Source organism: Leucopleurus acutus, assembly GCF_964270905.1.
Source record: "Leucopleurus acutus genome assembly, chromosome: 9".
NCBI lineage: Eukaryota > Metazoa > Chordata > Mammalia > Artiodactyla > Delphinidae > Leucopleurus > Leucopleurus acutus.
In genome coordinates, this window is record NC_139144.1 from 96,868,870 (window position 1) to 96,894,899 (window position 26,030).

At 45.0% G+C, this 26,030-nt stretch overlaps 1 long non-coding RNA gene across 1 annotated transcript; it reads left to right on the forward strand.

Moving 5' to 3' along the window:
- The first annotated feature begins 364 nt into the window (after window positions 1-364).
- Window positions 365-20,330, forward strand: LOC309966066. The gene is made up of 4 exons (XR_014326425.1): window positions 365-736; window positions 9,729-9,792; window positions 18,622-18,714; window positions 18,806-20,330. It is a non-coding gene; the product is annotated as an uncharacterized lncRNA (long non-coding RNA).
- Window positions 20,331-26,030: the final 5,700 nt, after the last annotated feature.

A 26,030-nucleotide genomic window follows, 5' to 3' on the forward strand; every position in this document is an offset into this window, starting at 1 on the left:
CTTGGAAAAATCTTTACTTCATGCCTCCCTCACTACCACGTGCTAAGGGTGAGCCCGAGACAGATAAAGAGCAAATCAGCAGACCTGTGCCCTGCATGTCCCGGTGGATCCGGATTTCGATCCTAATAGGTAGCACTCGGCCTGCCTGGGCTCTGGCAATTGCGCTACTGCACAACTGGCCACTTGAGGGCACTGTGGATCCACCGAGCGAGCCTCCGTCAGCAGCGTCCGGGAGGGGGAGGGAGAGGGGGAGGGAGAGGAGGAGGGGGCGGGGTTAAGGGCGAGAGAGTCCTGGCTCGGTCCCTGCGTCAGGGAGATAATTTGATGAATCAGAGTCAGTGTTGGCATTTGAAGAGCTGATCACAGGCTTCTCGCATTAACAAACATGCAGGTGTGTTTGTCCCAGCAGGGAACCGTGAACTTCGCCTGGCAGGGAGTAAAGGCCTCTCTGGGAGGCTACACTTAGTGAAGAGTGTGATGGGGCTTCAGTGGGGCAGCCTGGATAATCCAAGACAGGTGTAGGGAAAGGAGCTCCTGCCCTGGGGCAATAGAGAAGCAGCGAGGGTTGATCACCTGGCCCAGCCCTGCACAGCCTAGCTCAGCACACCCAGCCCCACCTGCTCCATGGGTGACTGGACAGCATGGGAAGGCCTCGATCAGCTGAGCCTGCCTGGGGGGGTGCAGGGCGCCTGCGGGAGCCCACAAGGACAGGGACATCAGAACAGCAACATCACAGGTAAGCCCTCCATACAGAGAAAAAGGAGGATCAAACATCTGCTCTCTCACCCTGGAAACCAGAGCCCTGAGTAGGGAGAAGACCAGTTTCCTACTGCCTGAGTCGCCTGGGGCACTCGGCTTCTTGGCTGTGTGGCCCACTGGGGCAGATGAGTCCTGAGCTCGGGTGGAACAGCCCTGGACCCCAAAGCTTTGACTGTTGCTAGTATCAGACCCCTTCCTGTGCTAGGTATCCAGCTTCTTAAGTACGTTATTTCGATTCGTTTTCTTAAGAACCACGTGAGACAGAGCACCACGTTAAGGGGGAAAATACTCATTGCTGGAGAGTTTAGATAACTTGCTGAAGTAGGCACAGCTAACAAATATCAGAGCTGAGACTCAAACCCACCCACGCTTTAGATCCCCCTCTGCGTTTTGGTAGAGGTAGACATCTTCAGAATCGGAACATTGACCCACAAGTCCCTTTCAGAAACACTGACTCTGACACAAGTTATCATCACAACATCTTTCACCTGGGAGGCTAAAGAGAAAAGAGTTCTGACTTCAGAGACCTTGGTCTATTTTGCCTTGGACTATTCCGACCTGCCTCGAGCTGGTGACTTGGAAAAGATTTGGCTAAGTTTTCCCGTTTGTAAACTGAGACCAATGACACCTGTTTTGCAGAGGTTTTATGCAAGAAAATGAAACAGATTGCGTAATACAAAGTTCAGGCTTAAGAAATCTTACTTCCCTGTTAACTCTCTGACACAGCTCTGGTCTAGCACAGTTACTGGCTGTGTGCAATGCTGGGATCAAAGGCAGGCATGGGTTACTTTTGCCTGAGTCACCTGTGCTCCAGACGCAAAATCATCTGAAATGCAAATACAGTCGTCTGATAATTTATTATGTGAAACTAACTACAAAGAGTTGCCTCTTAAGGGAAAATGAAAATGGGACCCAGGACAGCCCTTCCTGTTTGATATTAAGTCTGATATTCAAGAAGGTGTGGTGCTTCCAGAAAATTCCAGCTTCTGAGCCATTAGTAGTCATGAGAAAGATCTGCTAGAAGAAGGGACACTTTCACTTGAAGAGTGGCCATCAAGGATCCTCTAGCGCTTTCCATCACATCCTCAGCCCACCTCTGATTTCATCCTTGACTGCGGTTAAGGGTTATGTGCAAGCCTATGTCCATTTGCCCCATGCTGACGGCTCCCCATCACATGCATGCTGGGGGTCCCTCTGCTTTCTGCCCCAGGGTCTTCTCTGATGTCACAGGAGCCCCGTTGGCCCGTATACAGGGCAGCCAGAGCTGAAGGGGTGCTAAAGCTTCTTGTGGGACAGGAGCCAGGGGACGACAGCTCCAGAGTCAGCATTCAGGAATAGTTCAGAGACGCATTTCCTGGGCTTCTCAGAAGCTCCCAATGGAATCCATCTCCTGTTGCCCCAGCACAACTTCACTATGGTGCCTTATCCTGGTTTTCTCCTTCCCTGCTTCATTCTCCCTGCTCTCTGACAGTGATGGAATGATGTCACATCAGAAGACCCTTCTCGGGCTTCCCTGGTGGCGCAGTGGTTAAGAATCCGCCTGCCAATGCAGGGGACACGGGTTTGAGCCCTGGTCTGGGAAGATCCCACATGCCGCGGAACAACTAAGCCCGCGCGCCACAACTACTGAAGCCCACGCGCCTAGAGCCCGTGCTCTGCAACAAGAGAAGCCACTGCAATGAGAAGCCATGTACCACAACGAAGAGTAGCCCCCGCTCACTGCAACTAGAGAAAGCCCGCGCACAGCAACGAAGACCCAATGCAGCCAAAAATAAATACATAAATAAATAAGAAGATCCTTCTCTTTGGAAGAGGCCACCATTTTTCTTTTCTTCATACTGCCATTCAGTCATTCAAAAAGTCTTATATAACATATATGAATGAATCTTTCTCAATTCATTTTGGTTTATTTTGAATTCCCAACAGACTTACATGATCTCTGCTCCCTTAAAGCTCTGAACCTATTGATATTTGCAACTGAATAGACTAGAGTTATGTTTTACGAAAGTAGAGTCGGCCTGGACTCAGATAATCATTTTTTTTCTTCAGTCATTCAACAAACACTTATTGAATGTGGAGTAGATCCAGGTTTTGGTATGGCCTAAACCTTATCAAATGTTAGGGTGCTCTTTGAAAAAGAGAATAGAAAAAAAATTTTTAAGTCTTGAAAATTTCTGTGCAATTGAGAGGGCCTGAAGTTATTTTATTCTTCACTGACTTTATGGCCAGTCTATTCTTCACTACTTACCGTGTGTAGGTACTGTTCTATACTGTTCCAGGTGCCTAGAAACACCAGTGCAAAAACAAAACAAAAAAAACCTAAAAACCAAAAAACAGACAAAGCTTCTAGATGAGGTGTATGTTTTCAGCAACACCAAATTTGTGACTTGATAATTAATTAATTTAAAAATAAAAAGGAAATATTCCTGGTAAATACTTATTCCCTAAAATTTAGCGTATTGTTGAGAATATTAATATTATAGGTAGATCATACCTTATCATGAGAACAGTCCTCAGCTTTCTAGGACTCCATGTACCCTACCCCAAAGAATGTGAGTCCTAGCTGAAAAACTCCCTTTTTTTTGCACACACCCAGCCGTGGTCAGTAGGCTGCTTTGCTGTCAGGCTCTTGGTCCCTGGGACAATGTGGGTCCTGGGCATAGATGGGAAAGCCCTTCCCCAAGTTTGCCAGACCCCAGTCACAAGCATTTCCATGCAGTGCTACATCAGCCTCCTTCTTGTCTCTGATTTTGGATTCCATATCCTTTCTCACTACTGTGTGATTATAGGAATTACCCATCCAGATAACAGGGAGATATATAATCACAGAAATAGGGGAGCCACACACACTCACATGACCTATGTTTGAAATGACAGTATGCCCTGATATTGTCTAGCTGTAAGTCTTGCACTACAGCAATTTATGATTCAATGTAATAAAATATGATTCAATCAATATTCTCTCATTTGGAGTGTATGAGACCTTTCAAATGGAGACAGAACATTTCCCTGTGGCCCTGGAGGCATCACGCATGTGTACGTCTGGATGGGTCTCTCATCCACATTGCTAATGCGCCTCCTTTCTTTTTCACAGAAAGCACAGTCACAGGGGGTAAGTGGTCTAGTCCTCCCATGGCCTCCTTGGGGGGGTGGGGGGGGGAAGGGAGGACTCTTACCCCCAAGGATATAGAGACCTGAGCACAGATAGTGGAGCTCCCAATGTAAACAATTCTTCAAATTCCAGTGACTTTGACCTTGAGACTGAAAACATTCTGGACATCAGGTAGTTCTTTTTAAATGAAAAGATCACTGCTGGCTGATAGTCAATTATCCAGAGTTTAGGCAAAGGGAAAAAAACTAGTAACATTTTGAGCAGAGAGGTCACTAAAGTACTGGGATTGCCATGAGAATATTTCTTAGTCTACAGAAATATGAAAAATCTTAACAGCATCCAAATAAGGAATGTTATTATGCAGAGAAGAAAAAATTTCCTTACTAAAAGGCAGGGAAAAAGCATAGAGACATAAGATTTCTTTTTAAAGCAGACTTACTAATTCTTCCTGTTCTGAGCTGTTCAACTTTATATATATTATTGACTTCTTCCTGTGGGAAGGGCTGTGGCAGCTGAGCTCTGCAGCTCAAGCATGTGTCAAGGATAGTGACATCATTGAGTTACTGGCAGCCCAAGTTGTTGTTTTGGCCGGGCCTCGAGGCTTGTGGGAGCTTAGTTCCCGGACCAGGGATAGAACCCAGGCACACCACGGCAGTGAAAGTGCTGAGTCCTAACCACTGGACGGCCAAGGATTTCCCAAGAGCCCAAGTTCTATTTCCCCAAAACAAAACTGGATGATATGAGCTTCTGTCCAGGACCGGAAATGGTCACCAGGCTCTTCTTCGGCATGGCTTTTTATCTCCTGTGGGCAGGTGAGTACAGGTGGGCTCCCGTCCCTGGAATTCTCAAGACCTCAATACTAGCCTTCCTCTTGGGATGACAACATCAGCTCTGTCTATCACAGGACCTGTGGAGGCCGGGATCACCCAGAAACCAAGACACAAGATCACAGTGACAGGAGAGACAGTGACTCTGGAATGTCACCAGACTGATAACCATGACTATATGTACTGGTACCGACAAGACCTGGGACACGGGCTGAGGCTGATCCATTACTCCAATAGTGTTGGCAACATTGAGAAAGGAGAAATCCCTGATGGGTACAACGTCTCGAGATCAAAAACAGAGGATTTCCCCCTGACCCTGGAGTCTGTTATCCCCTCCCGGACATCTGTGTACTTCTGTGCCAGCAGTGACTCCACAGTACTGCACATCTGCTTCCTCTCTGCACATAAAGCGTGGTTAGAAAGACTGAGGGTTGCCTGCACACGTGAGGTCTGGCCCCAACCCTCAGAAGCCCCTGTCTCCATCAAAGGCACAGAGTTCTTGCCAGCATGGGGGCTGGACAGCAGAGGGCAGTGTGACTCTCAGTGCTGAAGTCTGCCCCATGCCCGTCTTAGCCTGACTACGGGTCAGCTCAACACTACAGCTAGCTGGTTCTCTCTTCTGAGGTCCCCTCTGCTTGCAGAAAGGAAAGTGCATCTTTACTTGAGATACATGAAGATCCCCTTGATAATCTCAAAGGCCCACATCCTTCTCTCCCCTGTGAGCTTTGTGACGTCTTCATCTACTGCCTACCCCACCCTCTACTATCCTTCACCTTACAAGTCAGAAACCTTCACTCACGGGGACTTCCCTGGTGGCCCAGAGGTTAAGAATCTGCCTTCTAATGCAAGGGACATGGGTTTAATCTCTGGTCGGGGAACTAAGATCCCACATGCCGCAGAGCAGCTAAGCCTGGTCGCCACAGCTAGAGAGCCCATGCGCCGCAACGAAAGATCCCATATGCCGTAACCAAGACACAACGCAGCCAGAAATAAATAAATAAATATTAAAGAAAAAAAGAAATGTTCACTCACACGGTCTCTGCTCCTGGCTACCTTTCTTCTACTGGGCAATAGGCCTACAAGGTCCTATAACGTTTGCTTCTGTCTGTCCCTCACCATTGTCTTGCACAAGTTTCCCCTGACTTTCCCTGTTCCAGCCATATGCATCCACATTTAGTTTTTTCCTCTTCTGTGCCATGTGCTTTGCCACCCTAAGATCTTTTCTGTAGGCTGTTTCTCTCGCACTAAACATATATCCCTCCCTCTTCTTTCTAACTCTCTACTTCATTCTTTACATGAAAATCTATTTCAGGTATACTTAATCTTAATTGTGAAGAGTAAAATTAAATTTTACTAGGAGAAATTAAGAAAAAATATTCTGGGGCATTCATCTGAGGAAGGGTTTGTTGTGGGTTTTTTTTGTTTTTTTGTTTTTTGTTTTTTTTGCGGTATGCGGGCCTCTCACTGTTTTGGCCTCTCCCATTGTGGAGCACAGGCTCCGGACGCACAGGCTGAGCGGCCATGGCTCACGGGCCCAGCCGCTCCGCGGCATGTGGGATCTTCCCGGACCGGGGCACGAACCCGTGTCCCCTGCATCGGCAGGCGGACTCTCAACCACTGTGCCACCAGGGAAGCCCTGTTTTTTTTTTTAATGGAGACACAAAAGAACACAAACTGCAAAGAAAATATTCATAATGTGAGTTGCATTCAATTAAACTCTTGTATGTCAGAACACACTGTAAAAAATGAAAAGGTAAGCCACAGACTGAGAAAAGACAGGAAGACTTGCAGACAGATGATAAAGAATCAGTGTGACAGAGACGAAATTCCTGTGGCTCCGATGTGATTCCAACATCACTGTAGTTGGAGGGTTGGGAACCTAAGACTAGGTTCTGAACAATGGGATGTGCGTGAAAATTACGCAAGCCAGTTTCAAGCCGTGTCCTTTATAACATTCCGTGGCACTGTGATGAGGCCTCCAGGTGTCCTCCCAATTGGAGATTTGCTAAGAGACTCACGGGATACAGCATAGAGTTGTAGCCATGACTAAGATATATTAGTGACCAAGGAGATATTCAGTGGCAGATCATAAGGGAAAAAGACATGGAGTCTAGAAGAATCCATCCATACACAGGCTTCGTTATGCTCTCTTCCTCCTGGGAGGGCTCACACAGAGCTCACACTTCCCCCAGCGAGAAAAACGCAGCATCATGGGTATGATATTTCTGCCAAGGGAGCCCACTGAGTACTCAGTGCCCAAGGTTTTACTGGGAGCTGATCCCATAGGCACCCACTGCCTACCACGAATGGAAGATCTAGTCTCCCAGAAGGAAATCCAGTGTTCGGCATAAACTATGTTGTTCACACCAATGGTCCAGGCACGGTGAGACACTCTTCTCAAAAAAACTTTCTATCAATATAGATAGCTGTTCACCAGCCAAGTTCCCAGATGCCAGCCAAAGGCCAGACTTGCAAGTAGGCTTTCTAGACACAGCAGTTTCAGACCTGCTGCATTAGCTTCTTTCTGCATGGGCATGCCTCAACTCTCTTTTGCCATGCTTGGAGGAACTTGGAAGGAACCCTTTATTGTCTGGCTAATTAAACTGTAGAAGCAGCCTGGCTCCCTGGATCCTAATTTGGTGGACAACCACAGAAAGAAGCTGTTCATGCCACACTGGACTTCATGGTCATGGGGAATAGAATGTTTTAGAGTTAAACCACTGGGATTTTAGGGTTTGTTTTATTCTCTGTAGCATAGCTGGCCTTGTCTATTAGAGTTAGTATCGAAAATGAATACATAATTCTTATTACTTAATAAGGAAAAGATGACCCAGTAAAAATGGCAGTACTTAATCTAGGTAATTCTAGGTAACATGAATTCTCACTAAACATGTGAATACATTCTCAACCTTACTTAGAATCAAACTCTTGCAAACTGAAGCAGTAAGTTACGACCTCAAACTTACCAGACTGGAAAATTTTCAAGAGTGACAGTCTGAAATTTGAGTAAAGGTACCGATTACTGGAAATTCTCTTACACTACAAAAGAAAAACTACAGGGCTTCCCTGGTGGCAAAGTGGTTAAGAATCCGCCTGCCAATGCCGGGGACACAGGTTCGAGCCCTGGTCTGGGAAGATCCCACATGCCACGGAACAACTAAGCCCATGCGCTACAACTACTGAGCCTGCACTCTAGAGCCCGCGAGCCATAACTACTGAGCCCGTGTGCATTAACTTCTGAAGCCCTCATGCGTGGAGCCCGTGCTCCACAACAAGAGAAGCCACCGCAATGAGAAGCCCGCGCACCACAACGAAGAGTAGCCCCCGCTCGCCGCAACCAGAGAAAAGCCTGTGCGCAACAACGAAGACCCAACACAGTCAAAAATAAAATAAATAAAAGAAAATTACAGCTATATCAGAGAACATTTTGTGGGATATACTCTGACAACAACACTTCAGGATAAATTACCAAAATACTCAAATTACTTAGGTTCCTTTCACTGTCTTTATATAACAGCTGCACAGGACCATTTTCCCTGTGTCAAGAGAGGCTGAGTGTTCTAAAGGATAGTCAAAAACTCACAAACTTTGGGAAGTTGACTGAATGTGAATGGAGGAAAAGTAATATTTATCCCAAGTTGTAGTTGAACAGTATGTATTAGCGTAGTGAGGAGGGAACAGGAGCTGCAGAGGAGCTGGGAGGATTTGCCTTCACAAACACTGCCTGGTGTCAGCCCCAGTTCTAATGCAAATAGTGGAGAAGTCGCACCAGGCTCCCTGGGCCACTGGATGAAGGGCCTCAGGCCAGTGACCCCGAACCACTGGCCATCGGGAGGCATTGGTTTTGGATGGAGAAGCAGATCGGGGGTTTTGTATTTAATTAATTAACTAATTAATTAAATTATTTATGTATTTATTTATTGAAGCATAGTTGATTTACAATGTTGTATTAGTTTCTGGCATACAGCAAAGTGATTCAGTTATATCTGTATGTTCTTTTTCATGTTGTTTTCCATTATGGTTTATTACAAGATATTGAATATAGTTTCCTGTGCTATACAGTAGGACCATGTTGTTTATCCTTTCTATATACAATAGTTTGAGTCTGCTAATCCCAGACTCCCAGTCTATCCCTCCTCTACCCACCCTTCCCCTTGGCAACCACAAGTCTGTTTTCTATGTCTGTGAGTCTGTTTTGTCAATACGTTCATTTGTGTCATATTTTAGATTCCACATCTAATTGATATCATATGGTATTTGTCTTTCTCTTTCTGACTTATTCACTTAGTATGATAATCTCTAGGTCCATCCATGTTGCTGCAAATGGCATTATTTCATTCTTTTTCAATGGCTGAGTAGTATTCCATTGTGTACATGTACCGCATCATCTTTATTCATTCATCTGTCAATGGACATTTAGGTTACTTCCATGTCTTGGCTATTGTAAATAGTGCTGCTACGAACATAGGGGCCCATGTATATTTTTGAATTATAGTTTTGTCTGGATATATGCCCAGGAGTGGGATTGCTGGATCATATGGCCACTCTATTTTTAGTTTATTGAGGAACCTCCATACTGTTTTCCATAATGGCTGCACCAATTTACATTCTCACCAACAGTGTAGGAGGGTTCTCTTTTCTCCACACTCTCTTCAGCATTTGTTATTTGTAGACTTTTTAATGATGGCCGTTCTGACCAGTGTGACGTAGTACCTCATTTTAGTTTTGTTTTACATTTCTGTAATAATTAGTGATGTTGAGCATCTTTTCATATGCCTATTGGCCATCTCTATGTCTTCTTTGGAGAAATGGCTATTTAGGACTTCTGCCCATGTTTTGATTGGGTTGTTTGGTTTTTTGTTATTGAGTTGTATGAGCTGTTTGTATATTTTGGAAATTAAGCGCTTGTCAATCGCATCATTTGCAAATATTTTCTCCCAGTCCGTAGGTTGTCTTTTCATTTTGTTTATGGTTTCCTTTGCTGTGCAAAAGCCTATAAGTTGGTTTTTTGTTTGTTTGTTTGTTTCTAGGTAAGAAGTGGATTTATTTAGAGAGAAACACACTCCACAGACAGAGTGTGGGCCATCTGAGGAGGTGAGAAAATGCCAAAAGCTTATAAGTTTGATTAGGTCCCATTTGTTTATTTTTGCTTTTATTTCTATTGCCTTGGGAGACTGACGTAAAAAAACTTTGGTACAATTTATGTCAGAGAATGTTTTGCCTATGTTCTCTTTTAGGAGTTTTATGGTGTCATGTCCTACATTTAAGTCTTTAAGCCATTTTGAGTTTATTTATTTATTTTGGGGGGTTGAATTATTTTTTAAATTTATTTATTTAATTTATTTTTGGCTGTGTTGGGTCTTTGTTGCTGTGCACGGGCTTTCCCTAGTTGCAGTGAGCAGGGGCTACTCTTTGTTGAGGTGCACAGGCTTCTCATTGCGGTGGCTTCTCTCGTTGCAGAGCACAGGCTCTAGGCGTGCGGGCTTCAGTAGTTGTGGCTCATGGGCTCTAGAGCACAGGCTCAGTAGTTGTGGTGCACGGGCTTAGTTGCTCCGCAGCATGTGGGATCTTCCCGGACCAGAGCTCAAACCCGTGTTCCCTGCATTGGCAGGCGGATTCTTAACCACTGCGCCACCACGGAAGCCCTTGAGTTTATTTTTGTGTATGGAGTGAGGGTATGTTCTAACTTCATTGGTTTACATGTGGCTGTCCAGATTTCCCAACACCACTTGCTGAAGAGACTGTCTTTTTTCCGTTGGATATTCTTGCCTCTTTGTCGAAGGCTAATTGACTGTAGGTGTGCGTGTTTATTTCTGGTCTCTCTATTCTGATCCATTTATCTATTTTTGTGCCAATACCATGCTATTTTTATTACTATAGCTTTGTGGTATTTTCTGAAGTCTGGGAGGGTTATGCCTCCTGCTTTGTTCTTTTTTCTCAGGATTGCTTTGACAATTCTGGGTCTTTTATGTTTCCATATGAATTTTAGGATTATTTGTTCTAGTTCTATGAAAAATGTCATGGGTAATTTGATAGGGATCACATTAAATCTGTAGATGTTTTTGAAACAGGGCTTAGTTCTGCCTTAGAAGTTGAGGCACAAAAAATGCAACTTCATCCTTGCATCCAGCCTCTGGTTTGCAGATGTGAGTGGCCAGTGGAATGTGAGGAATTAAATGGAGACTCTCCTTCCTTTATGGATGCAGGTGGGTTTTGCATAGCAGTGAACCTGAACTGTAAGTCACCAAGTGGAGCAAATCACGGAGTGGAGAATCTTCTGACCCTGCTGGGGGTGTAGACAGAGAAGAGCCAGGAGCCGGCCGAATTCTCAGGGACCCATGAGATGGAAAACATCTGCCTTGGGAGACCATTAGAGAAACTCTAGATATACACCTGTACCCCAAACTTAACCCCTACTAGTTGTGTGTCCTAGATGCTGTATAGGATGATGTAAGGGAAATGCAGGGGAGGAGAGTAGATAATTCAAGACCTTGTCTAGGCTAGTCTCAAATTGCTGGCTAAGACACTGCAAATATCCTTAATGAGTATCAGATCTCCCAGAACTCCTGCCTTTCCTCCCTTGAGCAGTAAGATGCCCCATCCCTGCCTGGACTTTGTTTTGGATTTGTTCAGTGCTGCAGGTGAGGCCTGGGAAGACAGCAGGGATTTCCTCCCTGGAATGGGCAAGCCTCAATTGCAAGCATTTTGTATGTAGCCTGATCAGCCCTGTGTCCTGCCACCCTGAACGCTGCCATCACTCAGAACTTTTAACCCCTGGGCACAAGAATGGGACAAGTAGTGACACCTCAATGTGAAGAAACTTCCCATCATGGGATGATTAACTGGGACCAACATTAAGTTGGACTCAGACCAGCAGCTTTTCTATCTCAATAATAGAGAATTTACGAGGGAAACGGATGGCTCTGATAGTTCTACATCTGTGGGTCTTAACTTGATAGCGTTGGCATGTAAGCCCTAGGTTGTGGGTATTCAGAAGATTATCTCTGAGAACACGACTCTACTGTTTCCACCTCTCTGACACACATTTCCTTGTTTTCTTGTTTCATACCAACTCTTGGGGCCTTCTCCAGTCCTCTAACCCTTTCTACCTCACCACTCAGACAATGAAAAGAAATGTTTCAGAACAAATGTTGCCCTGTTAAAAAAAAAAGTCAGATACTAACCAGTGCAATTCAATTGTATGTTATGCTATGTTTTTTAAGATTCCAGAAGATTCAATTTTGTATTTATTGTTACTGTATCCATCCTGGTATTTTCAGGGATAAGAGAGTTCTCTGAATGCATCATGGAGATGAGTGAAAGCAAAGAGGAAACTGGTCTTTGACCTTCAGACAGAATAAAAGCTTCCAACTCACATCTACACTTAGGGCATCATTTTATCTCTCTACCTTCAATTGTGTCAGTTAGTTCACTGTGCTTCTAGGATAAAGCGGTGGCAATTACCCTGGCTTTACCTTGTCTAAACTCATCTGATTGGGAAAATAGAGAACCTGGTAAAAGAGACACCTCCAAAGAAAAGGATAATTACAGATAACACAAAAAGGTTATTAACTGATATTTCAAACGTGAGTCACCTTTGACACATCCAAGTAGAAACAGCCAGCAGAGAGTTAGAAGGTGGTGATGGGAGATCCAATCGCTCAGCCCTGGAGCCATGCGTGGGGACAGTTGGATGAATTCACATGCAGTCTATGAACATGTTCAACAAACTTCTAGATATGTTTTAGTTAATAACAGTTGGTTTCTAAGACTATGGGCATTTGCGAGACAGTGATGTCACCATGGGAATTGCCAGTGGGGACAAGGACGCCCCTCCTCCTCTGCTCATGCTTACAAGGACCCTGAGCTGGTCAACCTCCCACTGCTGCCCTGACCCTGCCATGGGCTCCGGGCTCCTCTGCTGAGCAAACCCTCTGTCTCCTGGGGGCATAATTGTTACATAAAGTACAATTGTAAGTCCTGAGAACACTAAGCTCTCTCTGCGTTTTCTCTTTCCAGTGATTATTTCAATCATCTCCTCTTTCCATTTTCAAATTCTGTCTTTTCCTGATACAGAACTCACAGAAGGTGGAGTCACCCAGTCCCCCAGACACAAGATCACAGAGAGAAGACAGGCCATGGCTTTGTGATGCGATCCTGTTTCAGGCCACAGTATCCTTTACAAGGGGTCTGGAGCTACTGATTCTCTTTGAGGAAGAGGCTGAAATAAATGTTTTGTAGTTGCCTCAGAATCGATTTTCTGCAGAGAGGCCCCAAGGAGCAGACTCCACTCTCAAGGTCTAGCCTGCAGAGCTGGGGGACTCGGCTGTGCATTCCTGTGCCAGCAGCTTAGCCACAGCCTTGCACAGACCCTTCCTTCCTGTGCACAAACTTCATGGTTCTTCCTCTCTGTGTTGCTCATGGCAGCTCCAGACAGCCCTCCCCTTACTCCTCATTATGCAAGGGGAAGAAGTGGGTTTGCAGAGATAAGCTGTGATGCATATAGATGGAGGACACACATTATTTCTTAAAACACGAGAGCCGAAATTGTTGTTTGAAAATAATTATGACTCAGGGATGAGAAGCGTTCTGTGGTGAAAACTCAAGAATCCCAAACTGAAAGTACTTGTCACAGACTCAGCCCTCAGGGGCTAGTGATGGTTTTTCTCCTATAAAAATATGCAGCCACAAAACACGTCCAATAAACTTGAATAATACAGATGGCGATTCTATGAGTGTAGCAAACAGCAGGCTCGCTGAGGTTTTTTTCACCATCTGAATGATTCAAGTTGATATCCTTCTCTCTCTGCTTTTACCCAGGAACTTTTAGGCATCAAAGTCTCAACACAGAGTATGTGGTTGGAAAACACTTTTTTCCCATTTTTATGGAAATGTGTTGATAATAATGACGTTGGTGGTGGGATGATCATTTTAGCTATTTTATTCAGCCCTTTTCCAACTTCAAAGAAATATACACAAATGGGTATCCTGGCAACCAGTCTCAAATCTTAGCTCAAAACAAATTCTTACTCTGGAGTTTGTTACTGTAACCAACACAGCTCAACACTGCATGTTGAGGGTATTTCAGCTGTTTGCCTTAGTACATGAAAATAGTTCCTTAGTGCATTAAAATATTCCTTAGTAAGAACTTCTAAAACAATCAATCACCCCCGATCCAATTGCTCCCTCTGATAATGTATCCTCTACTCTAACTTCTGCCTGGATTCTCTAAGATAATTCTAGAAATCTTTCTGAAGCATTGGTTGGAACTCTTTGGAAAACAACTTACTGAGATTCTCCTAAAGGCATGGTCACTGCCCCTCAATCTCTGCTGGTTTCACTTCTCTCTTTACCCAACCAAGACTGCAAGTAATAATATACGTCCATTCACTCAATGCATATCTCCTCGACTGCTCTGCCCATATCCTGATCCAGCTGATTTGTCTGATAAAACCTCAGTCATTGATGACCATCTCCTCACAGCATTTTTATTTGGTTCTTTTTCCAATCTCCTATGTCACTAATTCTCTAATAACAGTTTCCAAGATTACATCTTATCTCTTTAAACATAGGAGACAGTTGTCTTAGGGTGTGTCTGGTAATTTTCACATCTGAGATCTTTGTGGGACTATTTTTGTCGATTTTCTTTCTCTGCTGCTTCTCAGTTGTGATGTTTGTATTTTTATGGTGTTTGTATTTCTCCTCATGAATCTGGTTATCTTTGACTTTGTGCCAGGCACTAGATTTGTAGGAATAATTTTCATCTTGGATGGACAGATCATCGACCAGAGAAAGTTTTGCTTCTGCCAAGTGTGTGGGGTATAAACAGTCCAGGGCTACCTGATTTGGAATTCAAGGCTTGAGGTGTCCTGGATCACCAAGAGAGAACATTGAGTTTCTCAATGTCCCACGTTTGGTACATTCTGGTCTTTTACTGGTCTTGCCCCCCTGGACTGTCAGTTTCACGAGCACTGAGTCAGGGAAGGCAATTGTCCTTAAGGGCAAAAGGACTGCTATGCTCCCCTCCTTAGATTAGATGCTCCTCTCCAAGATTCCAGCCAAGAATTTCTCACTATATTTTAGACTTTAACTAATTGAAGTTTTTTTTTTAATTCTTTTCTTTTTTTTTTTAAAACCCCACATTTGTTTATTTATTTATTTTTTTGGCTGTGTTGGGTCTTCGTTTCTGTGCGAGGGCTTTCTCTAGTTGTGGCAAGCGGGGGCCACTCTTCATCGCAGTGCGTGGGCCTCTCACTATCGCGGCCTCTCTTGTTGCGGAGCACAGGCTCCAGACGTGCAGGCTCAGTAGTTGTGGCTCATGGGCCCAGTTGCTCCGTGGCATGTGGGATCTTCCCAGACCAGGGCTCGAACCCGTGTCCCCTGCATTGGCAGGCAGACTCTCAACCACTGCGCCACCAGGGAAGCGCAATTGAAGTTTTTGATGTTGATTTTTTTTTAACCCAACTATTTAGACAGCAAAGAAGGGTTACCTTGAGTGCTCTCATTTATAATTACTGGGATTAAAGTCAAAAGAATTTTATTTGGAATTTTAAATAAAAACCAATTAATGTTAGATTCTTAGTCTGAGATTTCTTTGATATTTAACTTAAACGACATAGAGATGTTACACTTGAACTTTAATTTCAACCAAAGTATTTCTTTTACAAACTTAAAGGGTATTTATAATCAAATTGAGACATCTATTTGTTTTTGTCATTTTTATTATTGGAGTTTTAAATTTTTCTTTTTTTTTTTTTTTTTTTTAACTTTCATTGCATAACCTCTGATGTTCCATGGGACCGTGTGGCAGGATGGGAAATGAAACAGGGAGTGACTCTGTAGACTTGATCACAGAGTACAGAATGGACTTGGAATCTGTTTCATTGCTATGCTGTCAGGACACATCTGTGCCGTTTTTCTGTGAGTATATTCAAGGAGCAGTTGTTGGAATTGGGAAGAATAACTGACATGTGTCTATTTTTCTCCTCTCCTTAAACCCAGTTTCCTAGGACAACACTTTATTTGACATTTCCCATTTTCGGGGACTTCCGTAAAGTAATCCTCCTGTTCTCATCTTCCTATTCCTTGCTGAATTTCTCTATGGGAAGGGAAATAGATTATCTTATTTAATCTCTTTATCTTCTTTAGTCTCTCATCTTCTCGCCTTGTTCCTGGCTACCGAGAAAGAGAGAGATTCTTTGGTGTTTTCTCAACACGCACCAAGAATAGCGGAGAACTTTCTTATCCATAGAGGGTCGGCCTGTAGTTTGGAGGGGAGAGAAAGTGAGTTAAATTCTGATTCAGCATAGTGCTAGCCAGCCCATTTGGTTTCACATCTGAGCCCTGTTATTTACCAATATCAAAACTGATGTTATTATCTCTGCCTGACTCTGATGTCTAACTCGCAGGTGTTCTGTCTTAGGCCATAATAAGTCAATATTATTTATTGACCCTCTAACACCAACAAATCATAATACCCACACCCCCTGTACTCAGTGGAACAACACACAACCCCCCTTATGTGCTGGGCAGACAGCATATTTGTGTTGCTTCTGCCCACCGGCCACTAGGAGACACTGTGGCTTCATCGTCATCTAGCATCTATGTGGCCTGGAAGGATGGCATTAAGGGAAACCATAGGGTTGGGTTTAGAGTTAGGGAGTGGCAGGTGTCTTGAATAATGGCTGAGAATGAAGGAAATAGAGACCAACCTTTCTTCCTCTGCTGTGTAGGTGGGTTTTGCTCTGAGCCGGCTTTGAATGGTAGGTATGCTTGCAGTGGGCATTCCTCCAAGTTTGCTTAAGACGTGGCTGCACAAGGAGCTGGGTGGTGAAGCTTGCACGTTCTGGGTTGGGAAAAGCAGAGAAGCAGTTTGAGGGTCAGAGTAGCCTAGTGAGCCTGAACCAAACCAGCCCAGGCCAGCCCACCGGCTCTGCTGTACCTGGAGAGTAGGGTCAGGAGAACAAGTGCTGCCCCCGGGGAGCTGACAACCACAGTGACACCACCAGCAAATCCATGTGTCAGGCAGGGGCTGGGGTGGATCAGGACAACAGAATTTCTCCCCAAGAACTTTTGCTCTCAGTAGGAAGATGCTCGATGGAGTTCTGCCGGACTCCGATGTGTCTCTTGGAAGCAGCTGAGGTCTGGCAGAGATAAGAAGTCTTTTGCCCGGGCTTCCCTTGGGCTGATTTCAAGTTCTTACTGTGTGATTAAACCTCGGTCTCCCCCTTGTATCTGGTATCTCGCTACGGCCTCTTCCACTCATGACCCCCAAGGATACTGTCATTTATTAGATCCTATTGCTGCTCTAACAAATTTCCACACACTTTGTGGCTTAAAACAATACAAGTTTATTATCTCACAGTCTTGAAGGTCAGAAGTCCAAAATGGGTCTAAGTGGGTTAAAACAAGGTGTCAGCCCGGCTGCCTTCCTCTGGAGGCTGGAGCGGAGAATCTGTTTTCTTGCTTTTTTCAGCTTCTAGAGGCCACCAAGATTTCTCCACTAGTGGGCCCTTCCATCTTCAAAGCCAACAATGATGGATCCAGTCTTTTCTCATGCTGCATCGCTGTAACCCTAACTCTTCCTTCTCCTTCCACATTTTAGGGCCCTTGTGATTACATTGGGCCCAGCTGGAAAGTCCAGTCTAGTCTCCCTGTATTAAGGTCAGCTGATTAGCAACCTTAATTCCATTTAGAACCTGAATTCCTTCCCCCTTGATGTGCAATGTGACAAATCCACCGTTCCAGGGACCAGGCGTTGAGCTCTTTGGGGAGCCATGATTCTGTCCACCATGTCTATAGGTACCCGGTAACAGGGAAGGAACAAACAATGACCTTTTATAAAAATACGATAACGGCCTCAGTTTTACATTCAGGGTCCAACAGAAACCAAGGGGACGGAGCCCACAAGGGAAACAGGTACCTCTGGTAACAAAATCCAGCTTGTAAACTATCTTCGTTTTAAAATTGGCATGTGCTCCTCGGGTTCAGAAGACTCAGCAGTGTGTCTCTGTGCTACTCACAAAATATGGATTTGAACTGGTCCTTCTTCCTGGTCAACAAATAACTTGCTCGAACAACCCAGTAAACTGAAAGCTTCCCTCAGCTTTTCATAACCTCAACCATGACAGGGAGTGGGTTTGTGGCAGCAGACCCCTTTCATAGGGAAAGGGCCCAGTGTTCATTTAAAAACATCGAGCTTTTCTAGGAGTAAGAATACAGTTTAAATCAACTCTAGAGAATCTGATTTGCAAAGAGAACGTGAAAATCATCTGCTTATTTCATGGTGGGGACAGAGAAATGAGGGAAATTCTATGCTACGGGCTTTGAGAATTTAATAGCGCTCAAGGATAAATGAACGCAGAAAGGTCTTTCACTGCAAAAAAAAAAAAAAAAGAGCTTTCAAATTGAATCAGTTCTCCAGGCATCAGTTCGGTCCCTGAAGCCCTAACAATGCAGTCACTCTTCTTGTTTTTCCTGGAGAGCCCAGAGCCCACCTCCTAACTGATGGATGACTTGGAGTGTGATATGACCAGGAGCATCTAGCCACCAGTGAGAGGAATAGGAGGGTTCACAGAGAAGCTGGCTTACAATGAGACAATTTAAACTTGGAGTTTGAGGTTCAAGTGGAAATAGTTGGCAGGCTCTAGCTAAGAGATTGTATAGAGAAGGCATTATGAATTGATAATATCAAAACATCGGCAGGGAGCCTCTGGATGTGTAAATCTCTATCTTAGATCAATTATAATTGAGTTCAGTCCCGCCTGATTCCTCTCCTGGAGATGCAGCCTTCTTCTCTGAAGGGAGCTTCTGAGTTGCGGCCCGGGGGGAGGGGGCGGGGGGTGGCTCCTTCAGTGGTGTCACTGACAAACACATTTGTGGGGATAAGCTGTCCCAAACACACTTCTCTGCTCATTTCCACAGGGGCCCTGGTCTGGACAATTCCACATCGTTGTTCTCATCCTGCCGTGGGCATGCGAGCCCTCTGCTGTGTAGCCCTTTGTCTCCTGCGAATAGGTGAGTCCTTGGAATATTCAATGTCCTCATGTAGGGTTTCCCTATTGTGACTCTGATATTTTTCGTATTCTGTTTCCAAATTCTTTCACAGAGCCCACAGATGCTGGAGTCATCCAGACACCCAGGCATGAGGTGACAGAAATGGGACATGCAGTAACTCTGAGTTGTGAACCGATTTCAGGCCACACTGTGCTTTATTGGTACAGACAGACCTCGGTGCAGGGATTGGAGTTTCTGATTTATTTCGTCAACCAATCTCCTACAGACGAGTCAGGGATGCCCAAGGACCGATTCTCAGCTGAGATGCCTAAAGCATCATTCTCCACTCTGAAGATCCAGCCCACAGAACCCGGGGACTCGGCCACGTACCTCTGTGCCAGCAGATAAGACACAGTGCTGCAGAGTCACCCCACCCCATGCAGAAAACCTCTGCTTCCGCTTCGGGCTCCAGCCCCCAGCCATCCTGAGTCCTGAGTGAAAGCTCCTCCCCTAGAAGCACCGGGGGTCTGGCGTTCTCCTGTCCCTAGGGAAGGCAAGAACCGAATGTAACAAGCCAGCACATTAGGAAACGTTTGGTGGGAAGGCAGTAGGGGCCTGGTTCCTGGCATTTCTCACAAATTTCTCACAGAGGGTGACAGTCCACGGCTAAGGGTAAATGTTACCCACTGAGCTTTCAGTTTAAGATTGAGTAAGCATCAGATAAACCCAGTTTGAAAAGTATTCTACAAAATACTTGACCGGTGATCTTCAAAAGTGTGAAAATCATTAAAAACAAGAACAGACTGAGAAACTCTCATGGGTTGGAGGAGTCTAAGGAAACATAACAAATGCTATGTGGTATCCCGGATTAGATCCTGGAACAGAACAGTAGAAAAACCAGGGAAATCTGAGTTTCGCCTGTAGCTGAGTTGTAGCGATGTTAAATTCTTGGTTTTGTGCAAAGTATCATGGTTACGCATGGTGTTAACATTAAGGAAAGTTGGGTGAAGGGTATAGAGGAACCGTAGTATCTTTACAGCTCATGAGAGAGAAATTCTCCAGCGTTGGGTCTCCGGAGTCCCTACTAAGCCAGCTTGTCATGTTGCTGTTAATTGTACTTGCTGCCCGAGCTCAGAGCACTCAGACAGACCCAGACGCAGCTGCTTCTCCTTGGCCTCCGTTCCGCTGCTTCCTAAACATCAGGCGGGGCAAGGTAGGCTGAGCAGAAGCCTGCAGTGCAGAAGTCCACCCCCAAGGCTGGCCTGATGCTTCTCTGAGGCTCCCCTTCTGTCCCCTTTGCACACAGCCCCCAGATATGCTGGGGTCACACTGACTCTGCCATCGCTAGTTTCTGCGAGCTAACAAACACTGAAGCTTAACAGTGAAGAGAATGCCGGTTACAGACTTATACACGAAGGATATAAAGTTGACTCATTAGTATTACAGGAAAATGATACCCATAAAAATTTCCAAACTGATCAGCAAGACATTTTGTATTGTGTGGTAGGCTGAATAATAACCCCCAGCTCCCCATCCCCAAAGATACCCATGTCTTCATCCCTGGAACCTGTGCATGTTGCCTTAGATGGCAGAAATGGACTTTACAGGTGTGATTAAGTTAAGTATTTTTTTTTTTTTTTTTTGCGGTACGTGGGCCTCTCACTGTTGTGGCCTCTCCCGTTGCGGAGCACAGGCTCCGGACGCGCAGGTTCAGCAGCCATGGCTCACGGGCCCAGCCGCTCCGCGGCATGTGGGATCTTCCCGGACCGGGAGGCGAACCTGCGTCCCCTGCATCGGCAGGCAGACTCTCAACCACTGCGCCACCAGGGAACCACTGGCACTCTTTTAAAGCTTTTTGAGGGGCTTTACTGTGAGCCCATAATTCGGGATCAAATCTGACAGAATCTTGCCATTCCCCCTTGGTTGTCTGTGAGTCTTAGGTACTCCTAAGACTGTACTTGCCTGTTTTCTGCCAGGCAATAGATCTCATTGTCCTTGGGATAAAGCAAAACACAGGCACGTGGCCCGCTGCTTACATACCTGGACCTTTTCTGGACAGACTTTATATCCATATTCAGCCAAATAGTTCAGAGGTTTAATGATAGTTTGTAGACACTTTTCATACGTGGGGTTCGCTATCAGCAACTCATCCACATATTGGAGCAAGGACCCTTCATCTAGTGTTACATTCTGGAGGTCTTTAGCCAACACTCCTCCAAAGAAAAGCAGGAGAATTTTTAAGCCCCTGAGGTAAGACTGTCCAGAAATATTGTTGGGTTACCCATGTTTCTGGTCCTGCCATTCGAAGGTGAATAGCTGCTGTGACTCTCTGCAGTAGGGATGCAAAGGAAAAGCATCTTTCAAGTGTGAAACTGACCACCAGCCATATTGTCCCAGAATAGTTGTGAGCAGAGTATATGAATTTGGGATCACAAGGTGCAGATCTTAGACTGTCTCATTAATAGCCCTGAAGTCTTGAACAAAGTGACACTCTGCTGAGTTGGGCCTTTTAACTGGGAGGATAGGGGTCTTGTATGGGGGCTTGCAAGATCTAATTAGTCCCGTTTTTAAGAATCTCTCAGGAATTGGCTATATTTCCTCTGGGCCTCTTGCATCCAAGAATATTATTTTAGATTAGGTGTCCCAGCATCCTTTCTTAATGGGCTTTGTATTGGCCTTGTATTTTTGGCCTTTCCTGGGGTGTCACCACCCCATACTTTTGGTCTTTTCGTAGACCTCAGCGGGGAGGAAGTTCCATCTCCTTCTCTGGGTTTTCTATGACAGCCATCTGTAGGTTTAAAAATGTGTTCTGGTGGGACCCATACATCAAGATGTCCTGGCGAAAAAGTCACTTGAGCATTTAGTTTACAAAGGAGATCTCAACCCAAGAGAGACATAGGGCCTTCAGGCACATACAAGAAACTGTCAGGTCTCCTAATTGATGTTCCAATGATTGTAAAAATGATCAGGGGTGGACTGAGGTGTTCTGTGTTCCATGTGGGTCTTTTAGCGTGGAATGGGTTGCACCCATGTCTACTAGAAGGTCAATCAATTTGTTCCTCACTGTCAGTTTGAACTGGGGCTCTGGTGGGGATATTTGAATTGGGTGCCACAAATCCAGGGGAGCCCCTGGGCTGCTTTATTCATCATCTGAACATTCCTCTCTCTCTACCATCTGGGAGGCCTCAACTCTTCTTTTCCTCAATCCTGTTTTTCTTTGGTCTGGGGCCTCCCCTCTTCCAACGCTCCCCCTCTTTATAATACATGCATATTTCCTTGCCTAGTGATAGTTGACTTTTCTTTTGGAATCCAATGTGGCAGCCAGAAAAGTGGCATTTCGTTGTTTTTTTTTTAATTTTTATTGGCGTATAGTTGATTTACAATGTTGTGTTAGTTTCAGGTGTACAGCAAGGTGAGTCAGTTATACACATATCCACTCTTTTTTAGATTCTTTCCCCATATAGGCCATTACAGAGTATTGAGTAGAGTTCCCTGTGCTATGCAGTAGGTCCTTTTGAGTTATCTACTTTATATATAGTAGTGTGTATATGTCAATCCCAATCTTCCAATTTATCCCTCCCTACCCCCTTTCCCCCAATAACCATAAGTTTGTTTTCTACATCTGTAACTCTATTTCTGTTTTGTAGATAAGTTCATTTGTACCCTTTGTTTTTAAATTTCACATATAAGTGATATCATATGATATTTGTCTTTCTCTGTCTGACTCACTTCACTCAGTATGAGAATCTCTATGTCCATCCATGTTGCTGCAAATGGCATTATTTCATTCTTTTTCATGGCTGCGTAATATTCTTTGAGTCTTCCTTTTTCTGCTTCTGTTCTCTGCTGTTAAATACCTTTAAAAGCAATGTCTACCAACTGAGAAGGATTCGTTTCAAATGTACCATCTAGTTGCTGTAATTTTCTCCTGCTATCTGGGGCCCTTTGTCTGATAAACTCATGTTTACCATTCAAGTGTTTTCAGGGGCCTCAGGGTCTGCATCAGTGTAATGTTTATAGGCGCAGTATATTCTTTCCAAAAACTCAGAGGGGTTTTATTTTGTTTTTGCTGAATCTCTTGAATGTTGTTGACACTCTTTCGTTTTGGTGCCCGCCTTTCTGAAGGCCTGCCAAGATGCACTTACAGTCGCGCTCTGTTAAGAGCATCCCTCTTTCACTGGAGTCCCAGTTTGGTTCAGCAGTGGGTACCGCCGAGTGGGTTTTGGGTGTACCATTTGGGTCCACTAGGTGGAGCTGGTGTGCTACCTCGCTAGCTTTATCCGTGACCACCATCTTCTCATCGCCGGTAAGCATCATGTTGGGAACACAAATGTCTGCCTGTGAAAGCTGGTGGGTAGTGAAAATGGAAGTGAACAATTCTGTCATTTGAAAAGGATCCTTTCTATATGGAGGGTTTCAGTCCTTCCAGTTAAACAAATCTGAGGTTGAAAATGGACTGTTCATCCTTAAATACCCAGTTGGCTGGCCATTCTCATTGAAGCTTCCTACAGGATAATGGGAAATTGCCCTGCCCTGGAGGTGGCTCCGGGTCTAAACTGAGTGCCCAGTTGGGTCTTAAATGACGATACCAGACCATGTCGTTGTGCCCTAGGAACCAACACAAGATTTTCCAATTGATCCTATAAGAAGGGACTTCCCGCACCTCAGTGTCAGGAGCTGGGGTATAGAAACAGGAGGCAATGGAAGGGATGGACATCAGTTGCATGAGGATGGTTAGAGCAGATGCAGGGACAGCCAGCATGGACAGAGGAGGGTTTAAGGTTTGCAGCCATATATCCTCACTCTCATTCCCTTCCTTGTCCTCCGGTAGAACAGATTTTCTCTTGGGTTTCTTTTCAGACCCTTGTACCATAAGGTAGCAACTGTCTGACTTTCTCTCTTCCTGATGTAACAACGTAAATGCTTGCATGTAAGGAATCTCATCATTTCCCCCGCTCTTTCACAGAATAACTCTAACTGCAAGATTGTATAATCATTCAGAGAACCATTCAGACGCCACCGTTCCTCAGATGCCAATGAATAATGTGGCCAGACATTTCTGCAATAAAATGTCATCTGTTTCTGTCATAGGTTCACAGCTATAATCAGACAATTTTTCCGCATGCGACCAGTGAGTTTTCTTTAGGGATGGATGAAATGTTTCCCATCTTTTAAAAAACAGAAAGGCAAGAAAAACAAAGCACAAGTGGTGCTACCAAAACCAAATGCTAGCATCTAAAGAAACAAATGAACTGGTTCACAAATCAGGTAGCGTCTAACAACTATTTACCTCTTCAACAGGGTACCCCACACAAATGCAAAACAAATGGGCTTATTCCAGACAGGAAAAGCCCGGGGTGGAGGGGAAGGGAGTTTTCGGTTGTACACACTGAAGTGACTTGCCGTACTGCATTGAGACTGCTGACTCCCAAATGTCAAGTGTTTGCTCCAGCTGCTAAGCGCTAGGGCAGCTGATGCTACTCTGAGGACTTTTGAAGGAGGATCCCCAGGACAAGAGGTCCTGGCTGCATCTAGGGCCCTGCCAAGCAAAATTCCCTGACCGGGGCCAGCTGGCCACGAGCAGCAAGATTCCTGGCCGGCTTGTCAAGTTTTGTTACCAAGTCCAAGCTCTTACTGCCCCACGCACCACAGGCCAGAAAGTCAAGAGACAAGGTATTGGGGCAAGAATAGCGACTTTATTCGGAAAGCCAGCAAGATGACAAGATGGTAGACTAATGTCCTAAATTTTGCAGTAGAATTCAGGCTGCTTTTATGCTAAGGAAAAAGGGGAAGCCGGAGGGTTTAATGATAAAGGGTAAAGGCAGATAGCAGACTTCCTGGAGCCACCTGGCCTTCAAGGGAAGCATAACATTTCTTTGTTCTTCTGCTTGTTCACAAGGCTGCATCACGAGGCTTCTGCAAAACTCTGGTACGTCTGTCAACTAAATAGACTAGACGTAGCCCTGGGCAGCGGCCATGTAGCCCTTAACTATTTGATGGTCCAGTTCGAAAAAGATGATTAAGCCTTGAGAGCAGCTTAATCCCAGAACTTGTGCGTTCCTTGCTGCTTATGCGGAAACGTTTCAGTGAAACCACCAAATATATTGGTCCTGTCTGACTCTGCCGCATGGCGGTTGACTTGGCATACATCTAGCCGAAAAGGGGAGCCAGAGAAATATGAATATACCAGAGTTGCTCAGTTTCCAGCTTAAGTTACATTAACCAACTTAAAGAGGTTCGTAGTATAGCTTTCCTTTGGTAGGTATGACGTCAAATAGATTGAGGAACTACGTCATTTGCAGTGCTTGTATTGGTTTAGACTATAGGATTCGAAGATCTTCCAACACTGCACTAAAAACATTTCAATAAAATCATGCTCCTTCTTTCAAAAAAAAAAAACAAAACTTCAAGTTGTTAGCAGTTATTTTTACCTTACCACTCTTATCTCTGCTTATTCGCGAGGTTTCTAGGCTGAAAGCAAACTTATCTACAAGTAATAGCCATAATGAACCTGGGACTGTGGGATGGGGACTTTCTTGAGGGAACTTAATGAGCTATTTGAGCACAAGCAACATTTCTCTAATGTTTAACTCTCGATGTGCAGGGCTAGAGTAATAGAGTACAGGGGCGAAAGGGTAAGGGAGGCAGTTTCAACCTGGCGTTCATTCTGTTCCTCCTCTGCTACAGACCTGGAGCAGTAACTATGGCAGCGATGGGATTAAAAATAAACTCTGCGTTCTTGTGTGACCAGAGCACCTACTATGCTCCCATAGTAAGCAAACGTTACCATAACGAGGAAGGTGAAAACCCGTGGGCCAATCATTTCCAGGCTCTGGCCTGGAAATGTGGTGGTACCACCCATCCGGACCAGACAAAATGCAGAGTTCTGGGGAGAGAGGCACAAGGTGGGGGGGCAAGTGATTCAGATCTCTGTTCTTAATCTGCAATATTAGGGAGCCTGTCTTGAATATCTCCAGGATTCTATCCAACTATCCTTTCTGGCCTTATGACAGATTCCACCCATTAAGACAGGGGGAGCCCCAGAGCTAAGTTTCTTTCCTCATTTGTCTGTGCTCAGAGCTACAAGGAGACCCCCTTTCCACTATGGGCAACCAGGTGATCTGCTGTGTGGCCCTTTGTCTCCTCGGAGCAGGTGAGTCCTGGGTTCAGGAAGCAAGTTTCTGTCCCAAAGGGGCTGAGCTCCAGAGCTAAGCCTTTCCCTCATGGCAGCAGCATTAGACACCCTCTTGGGCCGTGTTCCCAGAGCCACTCCCTTTCTTCCATAGGCACTGTGGATGGCAGGGTCACTCAGACCCGAAAATACCTGTTCAAAGTGG